Consider the following 9,244-nt stretch of genomic DNA (forward strand, 5'->3'; position numbering starts at 1 on the left):
GAAGGAAGGAAGGAAGGAAGGAAGGAAGGAAGGAAGGAGGGAAAGAAAGAATCAAATCAGTTTAGGTAACACAAGCTCAAGAATCCTGACTGTAAAGACTTTTAATATGCTGTTGCACATCATGTATCATATGGGAGAAGTTAAAATGTATGACATTTACCAAACATGCAAGCCTGGTGATACAAGCCCTGGGAGGCTGGGAGAGTAATAAGTTGCCATGCCTAGCAGAGGGACCTCAGTAATTCAAGTATCCTCCCATTGCTCAGTTTCCTCTTCTGTTCTATTCTTGTCCAATTTTTCCAGTCTCATCTTTGGAATTCAGCATACATTTTATTATTCAATAAAATATTAATTCAGATTTTTCATCTTTACTGAACTATTCATCAGCAAGTTATAATGATCTTAAAATTTCAGCACTCTATTCCTTAACTTGATAGATATTTTTCTCCTAGCGGTGAATGGGATTGCTTTTAGTTTTAAAAGTAATTTTGAGGGTGAGAGCAGGGGTGGAAATGGTATTGAGAAAGCAAAATCACCTTGGAGGAGAGCAGACTCCTGAATTACAGAAATATTCCAACCTTTTATTCTGTGGTCAGAGGGAAAAACTGGATCTTGAGGTACCAATTATGCTTTATAGCTGGTGTGTTCAAGATGACTAGAAGTACTCTGCATTAGGATGCAGAATAGTGTGGTCAGACTAGGAGCTAGATCTGCACTTAAAAATGTTTTAATTGGATCAAATTGAGCTCCCTCACACTTGAAAGAATGATTTCAAATTCTAGTTTCCAGTTGATGTGACAGACAGAGTGGGTTAATCAATAATAAATTGCAGTGAGTCCAGGGGCTTTTCTGCCTTTTTTTTTTTTTAATTCTGCCTTCTTTGATCAATATGTTATCTGTGTTCTTTATAGAACAGTACTAGAAGTGACACCCCCTGTCTCACACAGGAAAAGGTGGCAAGAGGTACGAAGGTCCACCCACATTTATGAAACAGAGCTTAGACTATACTATTTGGAATTTAAGAAGCAAGAGGGACAAAAAGGAAACAAGCATCCACTAATTTTTTAAAAAATTGTTTTCGTGGAGGAAAACAAACAAAAAAACATAAGAGCATTCATGTTTGATAATGAAAGGGAATAAAGGTACCTCTTTTTGAGTTCATTTTACATGTGATTTATTTAACAAACTTTCTATACTGATTTTAACTTGGGTTTTTCAACTCACGTGTTGCTTAATATTTACTGGCAAAATAAATATGCTTTCAATTTTGTTTTAATATGGAAAGCATGGGTATTTAATCAATGTTAAATGAATATTAAAAACATATTTATCTGGAATAAAAAAAAGAAGGTACTACAAAGAAGGAAATACAGTTTTTTCTTATTAATCGTTTAAAAATATTTGATATTTGTGCTGGCTGCTGGCTGTTGTAGAGCATTAAAATCTTTTCTACTATTTTTTTTTTTATATACTTAAGAATAATGGATGGCTTAGAGTTTAGCCTGGTCGGCTGTACTGGTATAGAATCATACAACAGGAAAGATTGACTAATGTGTTGTTTTGTTTTAGGAAAATTAAACATCTTCCTTTTTAAAACCCTTATTAACTGTGATTTTGCTGTGAGAGATGTTCTAAATAGCCCTGGGAGAATGATTTTCTTTGGAAAGCTAATTATACATCCAGGTTCTCCAAAGTATGCTTTAAGTTAAGGCATTTATGGCAAACGAATTAACATTTTAGAGCATGTGATAATCAATTTTATGTGTCAACTTGGATAGCCAATAGTACCCAATTATTCAATTAAACATTCACCTTGGTGTTGCTGTGAAGGTTTTTGGTAAATGAGATTAATATTTTAATTTGTTCAATTTTTTTACTGTCTTTCGACGCAACTAAAGTAAAATTTTCTGAGGTTAGGCACCCTAACTTGCTCATCCATTGATGTATCCTCAAGACTGGCTCATAGCCAAGATCTCAGTTAGTTGGATGAATGAAAATAAATAGATTATCTCATTTAATCCTCATAAAGCCTCTGTAATGTGAGGTCTATGATCCCCATTTCACAAACCTCAGAGAAATTAAGTGATTTACCTCAAGTCACATAACTAGTAAGTGAGGGATCTGAGATTTAAACCCAAATGTCCCATTTCCAAAATCCATTCTATTTCTTTTATACAATGTTGACTGATTTGTCTTTTTAGGAAACAGCATCTACAGTGTATCAGGCTCTTAATTAAGCACTGTGAAGAACACAAAAAGGAATCACAAACAATGTGATCAGATGTACAATTAGCTCTATCACTCAGCCATGTGCACACAGGTAGACGAAGCAATTGTTTTGGAGGGACTCCTGCTCAGGAGAATACTGGAAGGCATTGGTGGTAAGGAAACTATTCAGATGGGCCTTGAGGGGTGGGGTTGGAGTTAGGATCAGTTTAAATACAAGAGGCAAAATTGGGAAAGACACCTAACATTTGAATGTTATGAATGAGAGAGCATCAAAATTCAAGTCCCTTTGGAGTATGAGGTATGTGGGTGGGGGATAGATAGAAGACCACATATGGAATGGACTTAAAGTCTGAACTTAACCCTGTGTGTCATTGTAGTAAGCATGCTAGCTCATGCTTTGTTTGTTTCATTTTGACAATGCAGGCTGTCATTTAAAGATTGTTAGCAAGTTTGATTTTTGAAGGTGGAGACATTAATAACCATCATTGGAGTGAAATTTTCTCAGTGGTGAGTGTGTTATTCCAGTCCCCTAGGAAACAAATACCAAGATACAATTAAATTCGCAAGAATTTTATCAGGGAACACACTTGGTGGGGGAAAAAATCGAGAGGGATCTAGAAGAGACTGGGAGAACCATCTGAACATGATTCTGATCCAACCCCTACTGAAGGAGAAAGGGAAGGGAGATTGAGCAGAAGCATCCTGACACTGTCCTACAGCCTAAGGAATGTAAGCAAGGCGATCAGGAATTCTTAAGTGAAAGCCAACTATGGAGGAGCTCTTCGTCTTAGTCTTCCCACCATGCTCAGTAGTTGACTGGGTGGGGCCTGTGGGAGGAGTGGGTCTCTGGGTCCCTGGCCAGTGGTCTGTGAGTCAGTCTTCATTTATGTACTTCAGCTAGTCTGTGCCTTACAAAAGAGTTTCTTTTCCCAGAGTAAGGATTTAGGCTGGAGTCTCCCTGAGAATTTTTATTTACTTGAGGGAGAGATGGGTGATCTTTGGTATAATTATTTTTCAATAGAAAGAAAATACATTTATATCACAATTAGACACGAAGTCTTCTAACTGAACAGTTGAGTGTAAGTTTCCATTTAAATGCCTATAACTGAAAATACATCACTTGTATGTTAAAAGGAAGACATGAACTGGCATATAGCATGCCGTGGGATGGTATGGAAGGGGAAAAGATAAGAATTAACACTTATTGAGGGGTTATGAAAATAAATATATTCATGTTAGCCTTTATTTTTATGTCCATTTCAGCAATGTAGAAACTGAGGCTTAGCAAACCTCAGACAACTATGAAGTCAACAGGAGTTGTATTCATGTCTCTGTTTCATGCTGCTTTTTCTCTTTTTTCCACTTTTTTTAGGGCAGTTTTAGGTTCACAGCAAAATAGAGGAAGGTACAGAGATTTTCCCTAAACCCCCTGCACCCACACATGCATACACTCCCACATAATCAACAGCCCCCACTAGAGTGGGACATTTGTTACAACTGATGAACCTACATTGACACATCATAATTACCCAAAGCCCATTGTCTACAATTAGGGTGCACTCTCATTGTTGTACATTCTGTGGGATTCAACAAATGTGGAATATCTTGTATCTATCATTATGAGATCATAGAGAGAAATTTTCCTGCCCTAAAAATCCTCTTTGCTCCATCTATTCATCTCCATTCTATACCCCTAGAAACCACTGATCTGTTTTACCTTCACTTATTCTTTCTGAAATGCTTTTCCTTACTTTATGTAGATTTGAATTTCTGACCTATATTATTTTCCTTCTTGTTAAAAATATTTTTTAACATCTATTGCAAGGCAGGTCTACTGACAAAATATTCCCTCTATTTTTGTTTGCTTGGGAAAGTCTTTATTTCTTCTTCACTTTTGAATGATAATTTTGCAGGGTACAGAATTCTATGTTGGAGTTTTTGGTTTTTTCCTCTTTAAATATTTCACTGCACTATGAACCTCACAGGAGTTTCTCAGTTGGCTTCCATGATTTCTGAAAAGAAGTCAGATATAATTTTTATCTGTGTTCTCTATAGGTAAGCTGTTCTCACCCCCCACCAGCCCTCCCCACCCCCTGCTTCTCTCAAAAGTTTTTTTTCTTTACCTTTGCTTTTATGTTGTTTGAAAATGAATGCCGAGGTATAGTTTGTTTTGATATTTATCCTCCTAGGTGTTCTCAGAGCTCCCTGGATTTGCCCTTTGGTATCTGACATTAAGTTTGGGGAAATTCTCAGTCATTATTGTTTCAAATATTTCTTCTATTCCTTGCTTTCTTTTCCTTCTGGTTCTGCCTTATGCATATGTTACACCTTTTGTAGCTGCCCCACAGTTCGTGGATAGTCTGTTTTTTTTGGTTTTTGGTTTTTTGCTTTTTTGGGTTTTTTTTCTTTGTTTTTAGTCTGTTTTTTCTTTGCTTTTCAGTGTTTGAGTGTTCTATTGATATATCCTCTAGCTGAGAGATTCTTTCCTCAGCTGTGAAACAGCTATAGTGTTAGAATGGTTTTTGTTGTTGTTTTTATCTCAAGCATTTCTTTTTGGTGCTTTCTTAGGATTTCTTTCTCTTTTTACATTCCCCATCCATTCTCTAACTGTTTACCCATTAGAGCCCGTAGTATGTTAATCACGGTTGTTTTAAATTCCTGGTCTGATAATTCCAACACCCTGCCACGTCTGATTCTTCTCTTGCTCTGTCTCTTCAAATTGTGTTTTTGAACTTTGGTATGCCTTGTAATCTTCTTCTAGATAGCCAGACATGATGTGCTGAGTAAAAGAACTGCTCTAAATAGGCCTTTAGCAATGTGATGGTGAGATGTGAGGGTCACGGAGATAGTCCTGTGATTGGGTCTCTGTCTTTTAGTGACTCTGGACTATGAACCTCACAAGAGTTTCTCAATTGTTCTTTGTTTTTTTTCTTTTTTCCATCCTCAGTTAGGTGAGCAAGATGGCTAGAGTGGACTGGAGTTGGGAATTTCTCCCCAAGTCAGTTAGATTCTGATGATGCCCCAGCAGGTTAGGCTCCAGCTTAGTTTTCCCTGATAGCAGGCTTTGTTAAGAACAGAGTGCTCTGGCATATTTCAAAATGGTGCCTTTTCCTTTACCCCTACCAGAAGGAGGAAGGGATTTTTCTCTGATATTTACTGTGAGAATCCGGTTGTGTTCCTGGAGGTAAATCTTACAAGATTGTGGGGTCCTGTATGATAGGGTCACGCTGGAGTTTTTGACGCTCAGAGTGGTCTGCACTGAGCCTCCATCAACTCATCAGCTATGATTTAGGTCTTCCCACTGTGCCACTGACTTCTGAGGCAGTTTCTGCTGGATCAGCCACACTCCCTGTGTACACCTGTCTGACTCTCCAATCATAGGGCAGCAGTTTGCCCTGTGTCCTCCCTTCTCTCACTGATCCAAGAAGGGTGGTTGATTTTTCAGATTTTTCACCTTTGTACTTGTTAAGACAGAGCAGTGACTCCCAAGTTCCTCACATGTGGAACTGGAAACTGGAAGTCTCATACTGCTTTTAGTAGTGTGTGAGAGGCATGTGTGTCATTCAAGGATAAAGGGTGAGAAAGGGAAGAGTGAAGTTCAGAAGACAGAATTTCACTTACTTCTTAATTTTTCCTGGATCAGTGTTGCATCTCTTTAACTGGGATGACAGTTTATAGGTGGCGTACAGCACCACAGGGGAACAAATAGAAACTGGGTGAGGAAGCATAAAGAAGGGGAGAGAATGAAGGGGCTGGTGCCATGAGGACAGAGGCTACCTCCCCGTCTTCCCAGGCTGGTATAAATGAATTGCAAAGTCTAGAGTGCCCTTAAATTTAAAATTTAGTTTGTTGGCTATCATTCTTTCTATGTATCTTCTGGACTTGAGGTTCATTAATGACTGATTATCACACTGGTTAATATCAATACAACATGACCTTCCCATGTGTCATTTATTCCTTGGACCAGTTCTCACTGCCTGTGTGCCAGGCCTACTGTCCTGGGGCCTGAGAACACTGCAGGAAAGAGGCCAGATGTGGTCCCTATCCTCAAAGAGCCTACTTTTAAGTGACAGTGTCGAAGGTGCATTTGTCAAAATGAACTATATTGCAGTAGCCTGCACGCAAGTACTGAGAATCCTAATCCTGTTTTTGAGCCATCTCATTCCTCACTCCTCCTACACGCACATACACACACACTCATACCTATAAAAATTATCCCCCAGCTATCAGAATTGTTTTTCTCACTGCATCTGATAGTGACCTTAAATACCATCCATAGCTACCCATTAACTCCAGATGTAATATGACCTAGAAAGTTCTTTTCTATGAGGCTAAGTCTGACATTCTAGTCTTATCTCTGGCCATCCTCCCCTCTACACCCACACCTCGTGCTCCAGCCACATAGAGGTGCTCCAGATTCACCCAAGTTTTCCCAATTTTTGTATGTACTGTCCCTTTTTCATGGAATGCTCTGCTTCATTTTTTTTTCATCAGGTAAACTGATACTGACCTCTTATGGCCCAATTCAGATGTCTCTTCACCCAAGAACTCTTCACTCTTTCCTCTAGGAAACTGGTCATCTCTACTCTGGAGTCATAATGATTTACGTTTGCATGTGGCATGACAAATATACATTGCACTGTAATCGTTTGCCTAACCACATTTTCCCTTTTTTCCTCTATGAGACAGTGTTTTGGTTTTGAATGTTTAGTGCTAGCAGAGAACCTGCAACATGGCAGAGAGTGAATTAATGGTTAGTTGATTTGATTCCATTTGAATGAAAATATGGTCAAGAAGACTTGGTTTTAATGTTTTGTGGTGGTCATTAACCCCCATTCAGAAATGTCATTTAATTAAGTAAGAGAACCAGGTTCTTAATTTTTGTTTTGATGATTAAATATTTAGATGTATAGATTTACGTCAGAGTAAGTCACCTTATGAGAACTGTAATAAGTAGTTCTCAAAATTTTGTTAATTCTGATTAGGGGCAAAGACTGGGTTTTTGAAAATAAAATATGATGAGTGACAAGTGCTTAATATTTTAATACTTAATATTTCAAATACTATAATGTGATTTACCTCAAATCCAGGATTTGGGCAAAGGTTACTCCAGAGATATATGAAAATCCCCACCCTCTTCTAAAATAACTGAATGTAGGCCACTCCTGAGGCTGTTTATTTTTACATGATATACAATGAAAACACTATAATTAAGAATGGGTAAACCCAGCTGTGCTTTGGGTTTATCAAATTTCTTAACGTTGTTTTTGACTATTTGGAGTCTGTGAAGGGTAAAGCCTACTTTTCCAAGAATTTTCCCTCGATTTTTAAATCAGTGTTTATTTTAAAAGAAGTATAATCCATATGGTTTTGATTCCTCCACACTTAACTCATCCAAATGCAGTTTTGCAAGAACTATTTGAAGTCAAAAGCTTTTTGAAATTTTTATGAGCTTTTTTTGTCCTTTTTTTCCCCCCTCAGAAGAGGAAGCAATACTTTGCCAAGTGTAAACAAAGCTAATCACCAAACAGTTTTATGCTCTAAAATAATGAAACTGGATTGGGTGCCGAATTTGACAAAATAGTTCACTTATCCTTAGCGAAATTGTTGTCTAAACTCATACAAAGACCGCCTTCTCTAAAGGACGGCCAGACGACGCCAGCATTATACCATCCAGACTTACAGATCTCACACCGTTCAGCAGCTAACCGAGTTGTTTCCCAGCCAGGTTTTACTTGTAATATCTTTATTTTGTCATAAAAGCCACCAAAGTGCGATATTAAATATCATGAAAACCCAGAAAAGTTATTGATAGGGCCTGTAAATGGAGAAGCAGTGCCGCATCTATGAGTGAGCACTTCTAAGGATCGTTAGACCTGAGTAGGAAATCAAGGAGGAAAAAAATACAGGATTCGGGATGCTTTCAAAGTTGCACCTAGAAGAGTTATTGGCAAACTACAGTTTGGAGATTAAAAACTGCCTGCCAAGTGTTTTTGTAAGTCAAGTTTTATTAGAACATGCCTACATCCATTCATCTCTATATTACCCATGGCTACATTTTTTGCCTTAATGACAAATTAGAGTAGTTGTGACAGAACCATATGGAGGGCAAAGCCCAAAATATTTACTCCCTGGACTTTTACAGGGAAAGGATTCCTGATTCCTGATTCAGATGATACATGGCTAATAACCCTTACCTCCTTAGGTCTGGAAATAATACAAAATTTTTCTGAATGTCATATTTCCACTCTAGATCAAGGATTGGAAGGATATAAAAAAATAGAGATTTTTAAAAAGGAAATACCAGAAAACAAACATATGTAATAAATGTATGTTATTATTCATATAACAGTAAATATATATGTATATATATGTATGTGTGTATATATAATATATAAATATATAATAAATATATTTTTATATATATATGTGTGTATATATAATATATAAATATATAATAAATATATATATTTGTATATAGATGTATGTGTGTTTGTGTGTGTGTATATATATATATGTGTATATATATATATGTATATATATATATATATGCTGAAAATATCCCACCTTCTGGCATCCCTAGGACCAAATATTTTGGGGATTTGAAAAGTGTATACAAGTCTCCCAGCATGAAGATATTCATGGTAGAGATGGTTCTGGTGAGGTGATTATTTTTTCCTTCCAGTTATTAATGTAACAGAAAAATAAATAATAGCCAGATTTCCTAAAACTTACTTTGTGCTAGGCACCTACACTGTTTCCTCCTGCATTATTACATTTCATCTTCACAAAAGCACTTTCCCGGGTTATTTAAACTCTAGAGATCTCAATTTCTGCTTTTGTAAAATGTGGATAATAATATTATCTACCTCATAGGGCTATTTTGAATATTAAAAAAATAATATATATGTGGTTCTTAGGAGAAGGCCTGTGCTATCTGCGAATCCCCAAAAGAACCCTCCAAGAGCCAGATTAATCAGCAGAACTCAATTTATTAAACCTACTGCTGTAAAGA

The sequence above is a fragment of the Callorhinus ursinus genome, unplaced genomic scaffold, assembly GCF_003265705.2.
Source record: "Callorhinus ursinus isolate GAN/ISIS: 27379988/994484 unplaced genomic scaffold, GSC_fseal_2.0 scaffold14, whole genome shotgun sequence".
Taxonomy (NCBI): domain Eukaryota; kingdom Metazoa; phylum Chordata; class Mammalia; order Carnivora; family Otariidae; genus Callorhinus; species Callorhinus ursinus.